The sequence below is a fragment of the Halyomorpha halys genome, unplaced genomic scaffold (genome assembly GCF_000696795.3).
Source record: "Halyomorpha halys isolate HHAL.00 unplaced genomic scaffold, Hhal_1.1 Scaffold216.1, whole genome shotgun sequence".
Lineage (NCBI taxonomy): Eukaryota > Metazoa > Arthropoda > Insecta > Hemiptera > Pentatomidae > Halyomorpha > Halyomorpha halys.
In genome coordinates this window covers 583973-605792 of record NW_027114440.1, presented here as the reverse complement: position 1 = coordinate 605792, position 21820 = coordinate 583973, and the positions used below count along the sequence as shown (strand labels likewise).

At 27.0% G+C, this 21820-nt stretch overlaps 1 protein-coding gene across 1 annotated transcript in view; it reads right to left on the bottom strand.

The window, feature by feature from the left end:
* The window catches only part of Octalpha2R (alpha2-adrenergic-like octopamine receptor), a 617568-nt gene extending 599675 nt beyond the window's left edge, over positions 1 to 17893 (bottom strand). The window contains exon 1 of the mRNA XM_067051627.1: positions 17794 to 17893. The gene's annotated coding sequence lies outside the window, so the exon portion shown is untranslated. The remainder of the gene's footprint in view (positions 1 to 17793) is intronic.
* Between the last annotated feature and the right edge of the window lie 3927 nt (positions 17894 to 21820).

Sequence of the window (21820 nt, the reverse complement as noted above, 5' to 3'; positions counted from 1 at the left end):
TTTACGTGTTTAAAAACATATATTATTTACAAAATAAAAAAAAGCAAACATATTGTACTTTTAGTGCACAGTTTTGGTTTACTTATTAATTAATTGAACGCATCGTATCAAGAAAAAGAATAAATATATAACTTTTAATTTCTTGAAAAAATTCATGATTTTTTTTTTGTTTTCTATCCCTCTAATAATATCCTAAAGATAATTATTATAAGGTTTTTCTTGACCTTAACTTTCTTTAATAATTAATAATAAAGTTTTTTTTTTCAAAAACATTTTTTTCTATTTAAAAGCGGACATAGCCCGAGGTGTAAGGAAAGTATACTTTAATGGAACGCGTGTGTCAGAATTGGTTTACCGAATTTCGAAGAGTAACTTTAGACATCAATTACGTTCTGACCGTTCTACAGAGGCTGGTTCGAGTGACGTTAAGGCCTGTGTCAATCTAACACTCCTCTCCTTCCCCACGATCAATGCAAGGTATTACGTTGGCCACAGGAATACAATATATTATCGTTAAAAATAATTTACAACCATGACATCAATAGATACCTAAATAAAATTTTAAAAAATTCTTTATGTGTTGGTTGACCGTGGATATAAATAAATGAGAAGATGGTCGGGGGGTGCGGTCAGTAAATAACTCTCGGGGCTATCGTTTCATGATACAAGATACGTCAAGTAACCTGTCTTTGTACATCAGTATCAGTATTAATACTGAACAGCAAAATACTTCCAATATCTGTTCAACTATGGATTCCAACATTGTAACTGCGTATATATTGTTCCCCAAATAATGTTCGAAACTTGTTGAAGTGATAAGCACAAAAACAACAGAAACGTTCATTTGGACTTTGGTCCGATTCCGGAGTCCGAAAAGGGTTAAATAATTATTGTGTTTTTCAAGGGTCACTTTTTTTCTGATTCGGAAGCGATAAATAAACTATTTAATTTGGGTAATTCCAAATAGCAACATACGAAATTATAAAAAAAAAAAAGGTTAATCCATCCTAAAATAGGATAATCCAACTTATTTGTGTTTATCATTGACCGCACCCCCAACCATCTTCTCCTCGTTCATCATCCACGGTCAACTATCTCTCATAATAATAAAAAAAAACTTTTCTTCAAAAACCAAGTAGAATTAGTACATTGATGAAACCATATCAAGAGGGTTTTCAAGTGGCTAAATAACTCCTGAGTTCGTTCGATAATAAGTGGAAATTTACTACCAGTTTTGTAAAAAAAGTTACAAGATGTGAAATTCTGTTTTATTCAGAAGAATTAAAGAAATTAGAAATATTTTATTTTTTATTTATGTAAAATAAAATCACTTTTCATTTGTAAAATTGAGTAAAATAAAATATTAATTGTGATTATAACAAATGTAAATCTCCTTTAAAAAAATAATGAAAAACACTAATTGACTTGAATGTATTAAAACATTTAATATTTCCGGTAATGATGATATTATAGAAATATTAATTGATTTTGTAAAATTTATTTTACGGAAAGAAAGAACTTAACGTTATTTAGCTGTTTGAAAGCCCCTTCAAATGTTTTTAAAAGACTTATTCATCTTCTATTTTAAAGAACATTTTTCTAGTTCACTATATTGTACTTTAATGTAGTTTGATACTTATCACTTCCTGTTTAACAAAATAGTGACAAAATTTAAATTTGTTTCACTCCTTTTCGTACCTGAACAATAGTCAGGATAAACTTCTCTGCTGCATTTTAGTTTGGTTAATTAAATTAAAATATTACAAAAAAATCTATTAATATTTTTAATAAGATTTTTTTACATATTTGTTTTGGTTTAATCTCTTACGTTAGATTTTGTATCAGAAAATATCTTTTCTAACTAAAACATAAACTCTTCCTAAGAACAATGGCATTAATATTTAAATTGATATAAATGTCTTGTTAATAATTTTTTATTATACAAAATCCACTTTCAAAAAAACTTAAGTTTATTTCTTTAGTAACGCTACATGTCCTAATCGTTAAAACCGTTGTATTCTTTATTACAGTTCTAATGAAACGAAGAGGAATTAATCTGGCTTGCGATCGACTCATCGAACGAGGAGGTAATCCATACAGTATAGGGGGGAGATGGGGAGGAGGAATTAAAGTATTTGGCAGCTGACAGTTTTTGTTGCGCAGATGGGGCTCTAGAAAGGTGAGTCTGTTATTTTAGCTGACAGCTAAGGTGGGAGTTGTTTTTCGATTAGGATTAGAAGCTGCTCCAGTATCTCCGAACCCCGGCTGATTGTCATGTACAGTTCAGCCCTACCCAATTTTTATCCTGTATTTTTTAATAATAAGCTGAAGTGAAACTTTCTTCCAGGCTTGAAGTGATTATTATTTTTTTTTATATACAAACTTAAAAGTAAATTCAATTGAACGGTTTATTAAAGAAAGGATGTAGCTACGTCCTGGACTTTTACGTAACATTGATATCATTGTACCACGTCCCAGTGTAAACAAAAAAAAAAAAATTATTTTGTTGCTTTAATCTTTAGTTTTCATCTTGCTTAAAAAATGTAACTGTTTATAATGCTATTTATTGCAATTATTGTAGTTAATTTTCTTTTTCAAAGCATTAAATTTACTCTTCTTTCTAATAAATAAAAAACTAATCAGAGCTCCATTCAAAATCGGTAAATCCCAGACGGATGTAAATGTATGCGAAGATGAAAAATTAGATTTTCTTAAAACGTTTCGAAATTCTCAGTAATTAGGTAAACTACAATATTTAAAAATAAAACGAGTAGAAAACAAAATAATCAAACTGTACAGAATTAAATGATAGAAAGAAGGATGTGTCTGTTAGGAGTGAAGAGTAGACTAATTGAGTTAAAGAGAATGCAGTAAACTGATTGGCCAGAGTTCGCGCCATTAGTCCCAGCTCCAACTCCATGTAAACAATTCTCGCTCTAGCCACATCAGTGAACACAAAAAAAAATCATATATATACATGTGTGTGTGTGCATAAAATTGTCACCCAATGTATAATATTAAAAATTCTAATATAATTATTGTAATAATCAGTGCATATAGTTTATAAGTATAGCACATTAGTTAATAGATAAAGATAGAGAACTCACTTAGACAATTACACATTAGTGTAATGCGATTGATATTTTATTAATACTACCTCATAAAAGATTGCAATATAACCTATTGTTTATTTATTTATTTTTCTTTTAAGTTAGTTTAACAGAATTTCCAAAACTTTTGCTTTCCTCGATCCAGGTCATATTGAATGCACAATAGTAACTAATTCATATATACAGTTTCTTCAAGTGAAATTGATATACCCAAGCAAACATATTTTCACCTCATTTTTATTCCCTTAGTTATTAAAATAAATTAAAAACATTTTTATTTTGATATTGATTCTGAAAATTATTTTATTGTGAATTACATGAGAAATAAATGAAAAAATTTAAAAAATAAAATGCTATAAACTCTTAAAATTAAGAAAAGGTCAAACCCTACTCCTTTAAGTATCATGATCTTTGGAATCTTTTATTATTTAACATTTATACTTGTATATCCAGAATTAATAATCCTTTTAGTTATGATTTGAACTTTTTTGTGTTGATAAAGTTGATAGTTTAATAATGGGAGCCCACTCGACTATATATTACTAATTATTATAAGGATAGAGTGTCGATCAGGAAAATAGCTAAAATGGTGTGGAGAATTGACTAAACAGTTCAATATATCATAGAAATTTTAAGTGAAATAAAACAATTTCATGTGTCAAAATGAAAAAAAATTACAATTAATTAAGAGAGATGCTAAAATTAGGAAAATGTTTAAATCATTCAAGAAAAATGTAATTTCGATGAGAGGAGTGCTAGAAAAAACAGTCTAGAACAGACTACTGTTAATGGACAAATCTAATTTAATGTATTTTAATCTGATGGACATTGTTTTGAGTTGAGAAAGTCAAGAAAACCAAAAACAAAAATCATTGGACCACCACAAAGGTAGTCATTGGTTGGGACTTTATACCAGCTTGTATTTTTTTTACGTTATCAGGAACAAACACTTACACATTGAACATTTAAAACAATGTCTTTTAATAGGAAGATATATAAGATGGGAAGGTATACTATCTGAAATATATTGCACATTTCGTGCAGAAATAGCTGATATTTAAAAGTCTTAAAGTCCTGAAAATTCTTTCCTAATAACCATGTATCTTTGTAATTAAGAACGTCTGCCTTAAAATTGAGACAGATAGAAAGAAACACCACATATCCAAAAAGGAAAACAGAAATTAAAAACTTTAATAAACTAGTAAACCATAAAATTGGTTATGACTTCACAAACATTCCAAATCAGCTTTTGGCAGTCATTGCAAGTAAAGCTTAAGCAATAAGATATCAGACAGTGAAAAACTTTGACTGTTTTTTTTTTTTTAATTTAAATTAGACAAAAGAAATGTATAATTTTCATTTTGATATAATTTATGCTACATTTTATAATTTAACCCATAGTTTTTTATGTTGGAAGTATTTAATTTCCATTTCTTATTCTAATTAATAAAATGGTTATGCCATCATAGAAATAAATACACTTTTAATTTCCTTTACTAATTTGAGGAATATAATAAAGTTGAAATATTTTTGTATAGGTGTATCAATTAAGCCAGTGCATGAATGTTCCGGAGATACTGTCACCCTCCTGAGTATATATAATATACTTTTTTAGTAAACTATGCTCAATTGCTTACAATCAATAGGTGCATTGCTGATTTTTCTGTAGAAGTAAGTTGATTTTAATTAAAATTGATTACAAAATTTTCCTACATACCTACTTTGCTCCAATATCGATGGGAAAGTCAAACATATCAAAATACATTGATGAAGTTTGGTAAATGACTGAATTTAAAAAGGATAACAAAGATCAAAGTTTAATTAGGAATTGGCGAGAAAGGAAAGAGGAGGAATTTAGTGTTAATTACTTCTATATAATTTGATCCCAGATATCTGGAATAAACTTAATCTCCTCTTTTACATTTAAAGTTGATTCTACCGATTGTTTTTTTTTTAAAGTTCCTCTCATTTTTCGTATGATTATAATTTTTCTTTACCAAATATCAATGAGCTCATGAGGAGGAAATAGTATATCCTAAAACATTCAAATATATGAACTAAACACTATTGTATTTTTACAATAGGCAGGAAACAGAAACAAATGTAATAACGGAAGATTGAAATGGAGACGTTATGAAAATTGATACTTTTTCAGTTTTATTTAAGATCTTAGTTTGAATAAAAAATGTTGATAATATGTTGAGATAAGACATTTGTTTTTTTGGTCACACTATATTTTGGATTAATACAAATATTTTGGCTTATTTCTTTTTTCAAGCCATTCCTAGGAAAAATATATCTGTTATTTTTATTGACCTAAAAGATGAAATATAGTTTGTACTCTATCATAATATTTTTATCACAATTTAACTAACACTAGTAATGATTTTCTAACCTATAGCTTGCAGGAAGCATTCTATGGTGATGATCTAGTAAATGACTTTTTGTTTTAATTTATTGATTTGGTTTTTCCATTTTAATAAAAAATATCTCTCGTCAGATAACTCTATGGCTTGAAAATTAAAAAAAATCCTTTAAATAGGTTAAAAATGTTTTTTTAATTTTAATTTCCACCAATTTTAAAGCCACAGATACATAATCAGATAAAGTTTTCATTGAAATGAAGAGTAATAAATATATAAATAATAAAAGAATAGTCTGTTATGAGATTATCATGGGCTTTGATATATTATTTATTTCATTAATTTCGTTACCAGGTTGAAGGAAGAATATCTCGAATCCTAAGGTAGTAAATTTAAATGTTTACATTATTATTACTGAGGTTCAACAGAAATCCAAATATGACCTCTTATATTCTATGATATATTCAAATTTATAGGGTTTATTTAAACTTAGATATGTTTAAAAAACATTTGAACTTATTGAAAACATTAAAAATTGTCTTACTATAAATAATTAATGAATGGAATATGGTCCGGGTGTGGTTAAAAAAACTCAAATAGTAAATAATTATACTATTTTTATTGAGCCAACGTTGGCACATATGTTGAAGTCAGGTATCTAAAAAACAAATAAATTAGTCAACATAATAGAAACTGCATTATATATATGCATTATATATATGCATTATAAACTATGTAAAATAGCAAATTTTTCTATTGCATAGGTTTACGATTAATATAAGTACAACTATAAATATCACATTTGATTTTGAAAATTGACATATCTTAAAAAATAAAAAATAGGAAGATATCAAAAATGTTGTAGAATATTTTCTTTATACACTGTTCTCTCTCTGTTTTTTTGAAAACTATTACCGTCACTTAAAACTATTACCGATCAGATAAGTTTTACTTAGTCCTGATGAATATTTAGTCCAAAATGTTGGCATTTGATAAAAAATAAGTTTTATTTATTAGTTTCTTAAGTTCATCGACTGCATTCCTTCCCCCCCCCCCCACCCTCTACAGCCAACTTCAAAGTGGATATGATTAACCCCCTCCCCCAACTATGGATAATCATGCCCAAACCATTAAAATTAGATAGTCACATCTCCTGTAACATCATTTAATACAATATATTAAAACAAAAATATCTTTTAAAATACATATATATGTGGATGGTGTTATATTTTGATGGCTTAAATATACACTGACTTTACAAACAATATAATTAAATGTTCTTTATTTTTTAAAAATTAAAACTTTTCAGTTATTTTTTTGACTGAAAAGAATAAGAATTTATTTCAATTTATTATTAAGTCAAATAATTAATTGAAAAGTTATAGTTTTCCTACAATAGATAAACTTTAATTGTATTTTTCGCAAAGCTAATGGAAATGTACTCAGCACCACTCTGAAGTAAGCCATCAATATGTAAGCAGATAGAACATTAATGTTTAATTTAACAATGGATTCATTGCAAAATTCATTAGCATATATTTAAATCTCGATCCTCTTTGGCATCTATCTGTCCATTCGTAAAAAATGTTTGAAAACAAAAATTAAATTATTAATTATTTTGCCAGTCAGATGCCTAAAAATAATAAAAATATTTAGTAATAATCATTAATTAATATTAACTATTGTTTGTAAACTTCTATATGAAATACAGAGAGGTAGGTATCTCTGAGGGAGAGGGAAGATAGATGACCGATCCAGGTAACTGTCTGGCTCCTATAGAGCATTTGATTAGCTATGCCAATGACAACATATCAAATATCCTATATTCTAAGTAGCTATCACTTTATAAGATTAATTTTTTTTTTCAAATGATATAGCAAAATAGTTTATGTAGGTTATGAATGACAAAAATAAAAGTTGTATAATTAACTATGGATATGTCATCAAACCAATATGCCGAGATAAGAATTGTTTAATAATATTTTTATATATGTAAATGTAATAGTATTTATTATAATTCTTCCAATGCATTAACAACTCTGTTTTACTGAGGTGTACTTCTGAAGCGCTAGTAATATGAAATAAGTATTTATGAGTTAGAAATATATAAATCATAACTTATTATCCTTTTTTTTTCTATTCAACTCCAAACTATTATTAATAATTTTATTTGATTTTTAGTGGCACTTAGGCATATACAATAATGAACAAGGCAGTATTAAGAAATAAGTCTGATCAATGTAGCTAAGAATGTATTCATACTATTAATCTTAGTATGTATTCCATAAAAGTACTTACACTACTTAAATAATTTCCCATTTTTATAAAATATGTTAAATTTTTATATTGAAAGAAAATATATAAATCAAATAATCAGGACAACTAATAATAAATAAAAAAATAATTGTCCACATATTCTCACTGACTCAACTTCAAAACAATATATAAGTACTTACAAAACATTAGTAGTAAAATTATTCTTTCTTCAACTTGATTGCTTCCGCCATATTAGAATTAGAAATAAATTTCACATAAATGAATCATGCTATGTATAATTCTTACCACATTATGTTTTATCATTTATAAGTTTATAAAACTGGACGAAAAACACTCCCAACACTTAATAAAATGTAATAATAGATGATAATTTGAAAAAAAAAAAAAAAAAAAAAAAAAAAAAAAATGAACCAGTAATTAGAATGAGACGTCTTAAACGAACGAACACCTGAGTTGGACTGAGCTTATGAAAAAAGTCAAATTCAAGTCTTTAAAAAATATACATTAATACACAAACATGTAAATCAGTCGAATTCATCAGTCTTTTTAAATATATAAATTAACAAATAATAATTCGAAATAATTGAGCGTAAAACATTAAAAAAATAAAATAATAATAATAAATTGAGACATCTTTATTTATATGAGTTAGTTCGCAAAGTATTATAATAATTGTTAATATAATTATTATTGATTTAATTATCTTTCAAAATGATTCTAGTAAATTAATATTTATTTGAAAAATATATTTCCGGGTATCAGTAAAGTAATTTATTTAGTAATGCTAATTTGACTATCAGTGATGAAGGCGGTATCGTTTAGATCACGCCATTATATTTCACTTGAATGTTGTGATCTGAAGTCTACCTTTTTCGTTTAGTTTGACGAATAATGTTTTTATAATACATTTCCAATGACATAGAACTTATAGAAATATATGAATTAGTGTTTTCTAATCAGTGAAATTAGGGTTGAACCGTAAATTATGTGTTGTAGTTAAACTATGAAGTAATTATGAATATGACCTTCATTTTAAAGGTTTTCTGTAGATATTTGAGTGCACCTAAGTATAGTAAGTCCTCATTTATATGTATCACTATTTAATTATAAACTATAAATTATTTAAATTTTGTTTTCAGATTTTTTATTATCTGTTAAATAATCGTTTTAGCTCAATGATTATATACTATTCATTTACATAATTACAGTTAATAATACATGTAATGACTACTCGTTTTCCCCCCCTAAACAACCTTATATTTCAATAATTATATAATGCAGTAATTTCATTAGTATGAAGTATAATACTTCTATCTGGCAACCGCTATTTTATTATATTATAAGAAATAACTCCATATTAACGACTGATGCAGTGTTTCAAATAAAATCTAAAACTATATAAAGAAAAGATTACATTTTTGGATGTATTCAGATTCATATTGTGAGAAGAATATAATTTTTAAAAACTTATCGTTTTCTTTACATATTCATTTGCCAGTTATAAATTTATGTTCAATAATATTAAAACATATAAAAAAATTCATTCTCTATAAAGCTTAAATTACGACATCATTACGGAGCAAAATGATTTTTATAAGATAGAAATTGTAAAAAAGGTACTGGTTCCTAGATACCAGAGCTATGGAGAATTCTGATTGGCTGAGAAGTGGCAGTTCCCTCACCTGACCGTTTAAAGAATTCTTTGCTCAATACCAAGTTCTAAAATACATACTTATATTCTTTTAAAACTTCAAGAATATTTTAATTTCAAGAGTTTACTGTTTTTTCGATCCAATCAATAGGTAAGTTAAATTTATTGTAATATTTTTATATTTCTATTTAGACTAGCAATGTTACATTAAATTCAATTAATTCAGATCTCAGACTAATGTTTATTTAACTACATCTACAAATAATAAGCATTCTCTATATATGTTTATTATAATTGTTTGCCTTAACCTGGTTGCTTAATAAATTGTACTATTTACCTGATTTTTAATGACTTCAAAATGTATTTTTCTAAAGTTAATGGTAAATTACGAAGCTTGGTTTAAAATTTGGGAATAAATACATTTTGTTTGAGCTATACAAATAAAATATTGGTTACTTCATTTATTAAAATGATATGAGTTCACATAAAAGTTTGTTTTTTTTAATACAGGTTGGTCTGAATAAACTAAATACAATTAATGTTAAGTAATAATTTATTAACATTCATATTTAGTTGATGTCTGCTTCTTTGTAAAGTTGTACTAAAAATAATAATAAAAGTCTATCAGCTATCCAATGAATACGAGTAGGCCAGTATGAATATATATGCACTAAAATGTTAAAAAGTGTGGTGTATACATTTAAAGCACCTGTTATAAATTATTTAATCTCGCCCTTCCTTTTATAAAGATACACCCAGACACTGCATAGTGAAATATGATTTGAAATACTAATAGCAATAAATATATACAATAACTATTTATATATAATTTATATAATATATATTGGAACATTAAAGTAAAATTTGGATTTAAATACTCCTCGTTTAGAGAAATACTGCCCTACAATAGAAAATATTTAAGTTAGATATTAATAATTAAATCAATATCCAAAATTTGAAATAAAAAAATAGAAAGTCTTAATAATATCATAAAAACAGTAATCGTATAGCTATATAATTCCAAAGGAAAGTAAACAACATTAGTTTTATTACAATAAACTATGAAATCCTTTTGTTTTTATGTGTAGTTAATATATATATGAAGATCATATTCTATTGATATATTTTAATATAGGGAATATATTAAAATTTTAGTTCAGAATGACACCTTAAAAAAAAATTCGATAATAGCTAAAATTATATAATAAAAACAATTACTGATAGTGAGGAGTCATAAAAGAAATTGTAATTTAGAATACGGGATAATTTATTTCAATATCAGGAATGTTGAACTTATAACAATAAAGTAGCTTGATTTTCAAAATACTATCCTAACAAGTATAGTTTTCTGAGTTTTTCAGTTGACTAACAAAGTGATACTGACATATTACTGTTACTTCGGATCCATGATAATAACATTACTTAAGGACAATTAAAATTAATAATAAACTGAATTCAGAAGTAATAGACAAATTGGCAAATTTATGTATATTTATTTAATTTATCAACAATATGTTAAGTTAGGCTTTAATAAATAAAATGCGTTATTTTTACATTTAAATTGAATTGGGCTAGTATTATTCTTTGGAATTTAGCACTTTGTTTTCCTAACCTAAAATGAAATTAAAATGTTTAACCATTTTTGGGACTGGATGATTTTATACTTATATACTGTACCTCGACATAGGGTATTACCATAAAAATTGTGTTTTCATTTGAATTACCATCTTTCGAAACATTATCCTTATATAATATTATAATGTACAAGATGTTAAGATGCTTGCTGCATGCACTGGATCCAAGTATGCTTTATTGACATGGATAGTTCTTTTGTTCAACTGCTTGGTATGAATTCCTATAAGCTATATACACACTGTGTAGTTTTCTTATGCATCTGTCGCATCACTCTTACCCATTCAACAGCATAGGAATGGTCACTGTGAGGACTAGGAAAGAAGCATGTGACAAAGGATAGCTTATCACTGACAATAAGTTCATGTTTACAGGCATGATTTTTCTAAATTGATTTCTAATCAATGTTTGAAGTTACTTCTAAACATCCCACAATATTTTTTTTTTTTTTTTTTTATGTATCTGAAGAATCTGATAACGACTGCAAGTAATAAAAGTTGTCTTTTTAAATAATATACTTAAAAAATTTGGAGGATTGATTAATAGGATGTAAATATTATAATTCTTTCTTTCTTTATTTTTATTTTGCTTATTATATTTAAAATACATGTATCATAAAATCAAGGTTTCAGTCTTTTGTCCCTTCTTTAGGATTACATTAAAATTAATAAAATTTAATATTTATAATCTTAAAATTTTTTCTTGAGACTGGTAATTTTTTAATAAATAATTCAAAACACTATCCAATTATAGTCTCAAATCTTTTATTTCTTTTACACGTCCAACGTTTTGGCCAATTCGGCCATCTTCAGGGACAATCTACTCATTACCACTATAAAAACTTATAATTTAACCACTCTAAAAACTTCATTCAGGCTATTCTGCCCAGGTCAAAACATTTATCTCTAATTAGTCAATTATCCATTAAAAACCACAGTCAAAATTATTTCTCTGTAAACACTATTTATAGAGTGATAAAAGTGTATTAATAGTGTTTACAGAGAAATAATTTTGACTGTGGTTTTTAATGGATAATTGACTAATTAGAGATAAATGTTTTGACCTGGGCAGAATAGCCTGAATGAAGTGGTAATGAGTAGATTGTCCCTGAAGATGGCCGAATTGGCCGAAACGTTGGACGTGTAAAAGAAATAAAAGTTTTGAGACTATAATTGGATAGTGTTTTGAATTATTTATTAAAAAATTTAATATGATTAATTAAATACATTTGTACATATCAATATATTAAAATAACAATGAAAAAATATATAAAACATCTATAATTACTTATACATACAATTTATTAAATAATATTATACATAAATATCTTACTTAATAATGTTAATTTGATCATTTATGGATCAAGTTTAATCTTGTTCTTGATTATATTTATACTAATCTTGCAAATTAAACCATAGCAATGTTGCAAAAACATTCCTCACAGTATTATTTTATTACATGCAATATTTAAAATAATGAAATAATTGATAGGGATATATTTTTGACAAACTTTTCTTTAAATAAAAGTAATGAATAGATATATAATAAAATACTTTAGTTTAAAATTCATTATTATGTGAATAATAAATTTAATTGTCATATGTAAAAATATATGTAATTGATCATATTTAATTTCATTGCAGTGATAAAAGTGTTTTAAATAAAACCAAAAAAAGAGTCATAATTATCACATCCAATTAATGCCATGGAAAACTTATTTTATTGAAATGAAAATATGGTTGATCAATTGGTTAATTTTTATAGGTGATTATTAAAAATTTATAGGAAACAATCTTGGAAATATTCTTGTGAACAGACACCAGTGGTGTAGCTAAAGAGAGGGGGAGAAGGGTAAGGGGTGGTTTTATTCATTTATAATATTTTTTTCCAAATAAAAAAGGGACATGGTGGGGCTGATAAAATTTTCACTTCCTTAATTGTAATCAAGTATAATCTAACCTAGACTAAAGTTTAAATTCTTTATAAGTATGTATGCCCTCCACCATATTAGAGTGATAGTTGTGAACTAGTACTTAATACAATATGTAAATTTATAAGTATAAAACGTTTTATGTTATTGTATCAAACATTTTTTGAAAGAAAGTCATACATTTTCCATCGACACTAAGCCGAAATTTATAGGCTTAACCGACCATAAAAGTCAGACATTTTTTACATGACCCAATAACGTGAGTAACTGTACACTTATAACTATGGTGGCTTATGCACCTCCAAAAAATAATTTAATATACTTATGTGATGTTATAGAGGGAGTGGCGTGGCTTAACTTGAATCTAAATCCGGGTTCAAATACGTCAGTGACAGATAATTATTATTGTGTTACTGTAACCGTGAGTCAATCTTGTGGGTTCGGGATCTCTCCGAAGTCCACCCAACCTCATAAATTGGGTACCTTTAATAAAGGGAAAATCTGGTGGTCGAGCGTGATTTTGACTAATTCACCTCCTTTCACAACCGTTGACTTAGCAACAGTACTTCGTTACAAAGTACTGCACCCCTGACCCTTCATGGTTTGTAGCGGTAAAGATTTATTTATATGATTTTATAAAAGTAGTTTAATTTTAAAACCAGGCTATTATTAGCTTCAATATAGTGTTTGTTTACAAAGACGGTACTATTTGGATTTTAAGTAAACAAATATATCAAATACAACCATATCGCAGCATTGAACATGATAAATTTTCGACAAAATTATTAAAAGCATATGGACACGAAAAATACGTTGAATGTATGAAAATCAAACTGGCAAAGAGTACAAAATACCTTTGGAACGTGTCCAATCCGATTCACCAAAAGACTTGTTGGCCTTAAAACAGATCTTGAACGAAAATAGAATAAACATTTAATTTTTATATCGATTTGAAATTGTATTATATTGGACTATTCAAGAATTTAAATTCGTTTTAATTATAAATTATTAACATATAAATATTCACAGACCATGAATAATCTTTACTATTAAAAAAAAATCATTCCCAATACTAATAAAATATTAATTTTAAGAGTTTGTAACATTACGATACAAAAAAAAATTATATAACAGAGAATTTTGGAAAACCGTGTTTATATTCCATCGATAATGTGATCAACTAACGTTTATTATTTATTTTAAAGGAAAATTAATTTTTGTTTTTTTATAATTCAGGTGAATGACTAACATATCACTGCTCCGAAAGAATAATGACGCAACTGTAAATTTTGTGAAACTGACTTAATTGTATCGGCGGTCTAAAAAATGCATTTATTTTTAGACCGCCAATACAATTAAGAGTTTCAAAAATTTTACAGTTGCGTTATTACACTTCTGGTCTAGCGATGTATCTTCGTGGACTTCATTATATATTTTTTTTTAACTATAAGAATATTTTAAAAAATAAATAACAAATACAGGTAATAGTTTTTAATGGCTCTAGGAAAATATTGTTGAATCAATTCTTTTAGATAATGATTTTTTTTATACACTTATAAAAAAATTTTAAAAACACGTTAGATATATAAACATTTTAAATTATTATTTATATTTATATATTGTTACATTTTTATTATTAAAATTCTTCTTCTAAAAATAATTAAATAAAACAAGAAGACAGACGATTTATTATCACCTGTAAAATTGTATCATATATTATTTTAATGATTAAATTACAAATTACTATGTTTTATAAGGTAAGAGGTTTTAGCATTTCGGTAAATAATACCAAGATTTTCTGCGTAAAGCGAGTCAAGTCCATAATTTTAAAAAAAAATCTTTTTTTTTGTCATTTTTTGAAGGGAATTAATTGGCTAACACTTTTGCACTGGTTGTTTACTACTGCGTGAGATACTTCATAAATAAAAAAAAATGACTTTACTTAAGCACAAATTTTATTATCCTCATTGTCTGAGGAATATGTTTGTGGAGTGAACTAACTCCCTTTATTTAGCCTACATAGATATTGATTACTTACATAAATGTATATTTATTTAGAATTTATTGTCTCAAAAGACGTGCTAATTCAACAGTATACTCGTATAAGCAAATGTCGATTCGTTAACACTCTGAGTTTGTTAGAGGACCTTAAGTTAAATTAAGAAATTAAGAAGTATATATCTTCGTTGTTACATATCTCATTCTTGTACTTTCACTGTGAGTTAGTTAAAAATTAAAAAAAAAAAACAAAAAAAAACATATAATGGATGGTAAAATAAAATTTGTTAGTAAAAATAGTTTTTCTCTTATTAATAAGCTATAGTAACATAAATTTGGAAAACTGTATCTTTAAATACTGATTTATGTTTAAAATACTAAAAAAATACTTTACCTCACGATTATAATCGCTTAGCTTCATTATTTCTTACAAAACCATTTTACTAAAAAAAAAAAAAAAAAAAGGAAGAAATATAAGTTATAAATTAAAATGTCTTTATATCAAACTTATTTTTTTTTTATTAAATTTTATACAAAATATTCACTACCTAATAGAATTCACTCAATATTTTCCTAACGTTAATAATAACTATTAACAAGTATTTATTATATTTTTTTAGTATTATTATTGTTAAAAAACAAAACTTTTAATTATAATCAGGTGTAGATGGTTGACCGTAGATTAATATGTGGAGATGATCGGGGGGAGGAGGGGCTACATTCAGCAAATACACAAAAAAAAATATTCATGCCCGACGTTTTGACCTGAATTTCTTGTCTTCATTAGGACTATTCTTTTTAACAAAAGAAATAAAATAACAAATATCATTCAGAGGAACATAAAAATTTATGTAATTTTTCTTTTAATTTTTATGTTCCTCTGAATTATGGTGGTTAACTCTCTATGTTTTTTAGCCCCGATAAAGACCTGAATCAGGTCGAAACGTGGCACAAATGAATATTTTTTTGTTTATTTGCTGACTCCACCCCCTGACCATATTATCACATTTTAATTATAATAAATTATTAAACGTATTATAAAGTTTAGCAAGATATATGAAGTCAATCGTTTGAATAATAAAAAAAAAATCACCCATTTAATACTAACAATAAACATCATATAAGAATTATGAAAAATGGAAGTGATGAAAGAATAAAATGTAAAATATATAATACCTAAACGTAATTTAAGCAAACATAACAAAATTAAAATATTTAATGCATAAGCATATAGATAGAAAAATATGCATTAAAGCAGCGTAAATGTATATTATTTACATCATATAATTTTATATATTATATAGCTTCATTTTGTAACTTTAACTTAAATATGTTTAAGTATTATTTATTTCATATCTTATTCTTTTTTTCATTTCTTATTACTCCAGTTGCCATTGTCCATTATTCATATATGCCAATTTTCATAAATAGTCATGATTTTCATACTTATACAAATGTGAACCGACATTTATAAGTGACGAAGGTCTCAAACTTGGGCCGAAACGTCCGCACATCCTAAAAATAAGTTGGCACTTTTTTTGGGTGTACTCTCTTTTGAATGCATTTCACGGCGACCGACTTCTGAAATTACATCTACGGTCAACAATATCTCACCTATATTCAATTTAATTTATCATGAATTAATTTTCTTGCTCATTACAAAAAATTAATAAATTTATTTCCATTATAATCTGAGTGTGAAATGTGTTTGTTCAATAAACTGATTAATTGGGGCTCGGGGTTGAAGCATTGACCTAATTAAACGTGCTTTATTGTATGGAAGTAATTTTATTTTTATCTACTCATTTCTCGCTTATATTGTTTAAAATTATTGCAAATCATCAACAGTGCCGTAATTAATTTAATTTATAATCGTTTTTTTTTTTATTTATTGTTAAAACCAGTTCATTCACTGATACTATAGATTATATGATTACTCCTTACTATCTTATAAATAAAAATGCGAAATGTATTAATTACATTAAACAGACTTATGAACATCCGTAATAAAAAAATTTAATTGTACGTCATTGAAAAGGGGTGTTTTGATATAAACTGTAACTAGTATTAGGGTCCAAAAAAAGCAATCATCCATTTCGGGTTATTAAATATATATTGCATATTGAATTTTTAAAAGTATAAAAATGTTTTAAAGTTATTCAAAAATTAGGAAAATTGTGTGACTGGACACACCAGATATTTTATTATTTTTCATAAACTGATATGATAAACAAATAATCAAAATAAACATACATTATGTTTTAATTTATAGCCTTTTTATTTATGTTATTATCACTAAATTATGAAACTAAAATTAAAAATTAGTTTTATCAATGTTTATATCTAAGATACCTGTAATTTTTACATGATTTTTTTAAATTTTAAAATGGAAAATATAAAAGAATAATATATTTTCATAAGAAGCTGGGGAAATTTGATCCGGGACATAGGAGAATGGATCACACATAGTACAACCCCTAGCTCACCCTTATGTATTTTAGAGGTGGCTTATAGAAAGGAACTATATCTTCAATAAGTAAGATCCTTTTAGCTTTATTAAATATTTCTTACATATTATATGTTGTTATAAATTCGTTTTAGTGCGATTATATTTGTATTTTATTATTTTTATAATAAAAAATAATATTTAATAATACATATTTATTTGATATTATTTGAGCAAACTATATGATTTCTATGTTACGAAATTTGATATGATATCGGACATCAGTGATAAGACAATTACTGATAACAGGTACGGAAACGGTATATAAAGTTATATGTATATACCACGCTATAACTTTAAATATATTTAAGACGACATAGACATACCTGTCGCTGACCTGACGATCTGAACTCCTGAGGCTTCGGGTGCCGATGGTATTGTGGTGTGGAGTGCGGCTTAGTTCTCCCAGGTCTACGTCTCCGTCGGTGGCGCGGTAGGGACTGGACCACTGTGTCCTCTACTGCGCCTGCGTCTACTCAACACAAACTACTCTAACTGCCTTTATACTCACTTTTACGTTCTCTTTTTATGAGCGTTATAGGTTTTGATGTTTTTGGCCAATGGTGGTATTGCAGAAATCCTGGTCGCGGTCAGGGTATTGTGATAATAAAAAAAAAATAGCAGATCCGACAATGCTTCCCTATTGCTAAATTTTGAGGATGTACTTAGATTGAATAAACAGAATATGAAGTTTCATAAAATTAATTTATTAAGTTAAATTTTAAAAATGCATTATAATTTTTTTCCTGTTTTGGTTACTTAAATTGAAACCACTTAAGTGATAAGGACCCAAAAGTATTTGTTTTATTATTCTTTATAAGGCATATTGATAGTTTTTTTTTTCATTTCCCAACAAAGTCCAACGTTATATTATTAGTATATACTAAACACTAAATAAAATATCTGATGTCTTTACACATGTTGCTAACCGTTTTTCAAATTATCGTTTAGAATGATCAGCGCCTTTCAAGTTATGATCAAAATAAATAATTCTTAAATTATACAACAAAATGTTTAAAAATAAGAGTGAAAATTCAATAGGTAGTATCTTGTAAAATAGTAGTCTGAATTAAATGCTTTATTTTGCCAGGAAATTTAATCACGATTCAAATAATAGCAGCACTCACGGAAATCAGATCCTTCAAATAAATCAAACTCAAAAATTTCTAATCATTAATTTCTTTGCAAAATAATATTTATGAGTTTCCGACCACGCTAAAAGCGAATATGATTTAATTTTCCCTAGAAAAACATTTCATTGACCTACTTCACTTGAAGCGTTTTCAGGTTTTGGTAGTTTTTGTAAATATAAAATCATTTACTTTCTGAGTTACCCGCCAATAATATTCAATTTTGTTTTTAACTTTTTTCTACCAAAGAGATCCAGGATTTCAGTAGCTTTAAACTTCTCTCTAACAACTCGAAACATTTTGGAAAAATAACTTGTGAATCGGCTTGTAGTTGAAGAATTTATTTTTAACAAATATTCGAACCATTTCCTTGTATATATGTTGATTAAACGGGGGTTCACTACATGAAAGAGAGAATTGCATGTATTCAGATGGTGACAGACTCACAAAGAGAAGAAATAATAATACACTTTGAAAGCAAATAAAAATTACTAATAAATTCCACCTTTCGTTTCACCTGTATAAATGTCCAAGAGCCAGTGCAAAAAAATCGACATTATCTGACAAAAACTTTGATAGAACCTTTTCGAATTTTTATTGCATTATCAAATCTGGCAGTCCAGCGTATTTATTACCGAATCATCCCCTTGTACAACCGTTGGTCTAGTAACACTACTTCCTTACTAAGTACTGCACCTTTAACCCTTCATGTTCAGTACAGATTTTATTATTTTTTTTTTTTTTATTGCATTATCAATAAAAAAATGAGAAATTGCCAGTCAGATCATGCTACTTTCCAAAATAACGGCTGTTTCATAACTTAAAAAATAATTTTTCATTCGGAGCTCCATATCTTCACAACTTCCTACAACACTAGAAAACCTAATAGAAAAAATTTAAAAGTAGAAGAAAATTGCTAAAATGTGAGGCCTAAAAGAGCTATTTATTTACGTTGAATAGATCACGAAATTTACCTTTTTTTAGAAAGCATTAGTGAAATTTCGTAAAATATTAGTGAAAAATTAGCAGTTAGTGATTTTATTTTGGAAAAATTATATCTTAGGAATCATTAGACAAACAGTTGTTTGTTAGCTAACAAATTAAAGCTAGTTTAAAGTGCTATAAAGTAGTTTATGATGTAAATTCACAATATATTGATTGATATTTAGTTATACGTTTCTCTGTACTTGATATGTCAAAATTTCAGCTTGCACGGTATGATGAAGTGGTAATGTTTTTCCTAGTAAAAAAAATAATAAAATGAAATCCCACAAAAATGAATGATCGGTTACTGGAGCCAGGGACAGGAATCTGTCATCGAAAGCTGGTAGGATTTAACAAATTTGATCGTTTATCTTTGATGTACATTACTGATGAAACAAAATGAAAGCCAATCTATACCAATGATTCTTATAAGAAGAACATAGAAAGCAATGCATGTAAATAAGTCTTAAACATAAATTGTAATTGTTAAGGAAGTCCCGTGGCGTACATCTTTGGGATATTTGTAAACCTGACTATTATATACAGCAAAGCATACAGCTACAATTATAAATAACTTGTATATTGCTTCAATGACCGATGTTTTTGTAAAATTGAGGGAATTGCAATCCATAAATATAATTTAATTTATAGCATTCCTGCGCATAAGATTGTAGGGGTTAGAAACAGACAGATCACAAAATGTTAATAAACACTGAACTTGTAAACGTCCGAGGGATAGACCGAAGCGTAGGTGGGAGTATTGCGTCAAGACTGATTGGGTAGATTTAGAGTTGGTCTAGACGAATAAGTGTACAAGAGCTAAACCTTTTTTTATTAGTACTACTTCAATTAAAGGGTTTGAGGCAAGTAAATGATGTAAATTTATCAGTAGAGTAGTATCGAAAAGTTCTCCAATTCCTAGTTAATGCTTTATTTAGTTCATAATGTATAATATTATCGACAAATATGTACGAATTATTGTGTTAGACAAGCTAACTCAATAAATTCCTTCATGGAGAAACAAAGAATCATTTTGCAAAAAATACTAATTAGGTTAGAAATTATGGCCCCAGTTGTTCCACCTACCTACCTTATGTAAAAGCTTTGCATGTAGCTGCCAAAATACAACCATAAAAGTTGCTATGATCCTGATTAACTTCTGGTCCAACCGATTTGGAATTCATTACTGTTTAAATCCTACTGGTAATTTAGAACAAGCAACCTTGTTGGTAATTTATTATTAGCTCATCATCACTAAAGACGCAATAATATTTTTTAATAAAAAGATGTATTCTATTTTCTTGAAAAAAAAAAATAAGAAAGATCAATCAGAATCATCAAATAATCATATATTGACCATCTTATTTAATCCTTAATGTAGTATTATTTTTAAAACAGAGAATACTAATATTAAGTCATGGTTGATTTTTTTATGTTTACACCTTTTTTTTTCTACAACTTCTATATTCATGTAAGTGCTCCCTTTGAACAATTTATGGTGTTTTCAACAATTGAAAGAAGTGCCGTCCATAGGTCAGATGGTTAGGCCTAGTTCAATCGTCCTGAAATCTATGGGCGGCGCAGGTTTGAATCCGGTCTCTGGGGGCGTTGACTTTTTTCATTAAGTGGCGGTCTTTTAAATGAAAATTGAAACAAATTGATTTTGCGACAAAATTGTTGACGATTAATTTTTGAAAACTCAAAGACGCATCTCACTTTCAAATTTATTGATGTGCAATGAAAAACAATACTTTACAACTAAATGAAATTTTGAACTTTTTTAACAAATTTTTCAAATCAAAAAATTCTATGGCAGTAAATTGATTCTGCGAATCGATGGAACGTTCGAGATGAAACGTGAGTGGTGGGGAACAACGCTTCATGTGTTTTTCATTTATATCTTTTCTTGTATTGAAATAATTTAGAGTTTTGGTAGTAGAATATAGTAACTAAAATTATTACGTATTAAAATTTTTGGCATCACCGGTTTTTTCAAAGCTAATATCATTAACAGTTATCTTGAAAACTAAAAATCGTAGCTGCATACTGTAAGGGGGGAGTGTTCAGAACTTTATCCTCTTTATTAAGCTATGATCCGAGACCATATCTAGACGCTATAGCGTGATTGAGAGGCGATGTAGGAAACGGCACCAAAAATGAAATTATATTGAATTTTTGAACATTTGAAATAAAATATATTGAAAACTAAAAATCCGATTTGCATAAATAAGTGATGGAA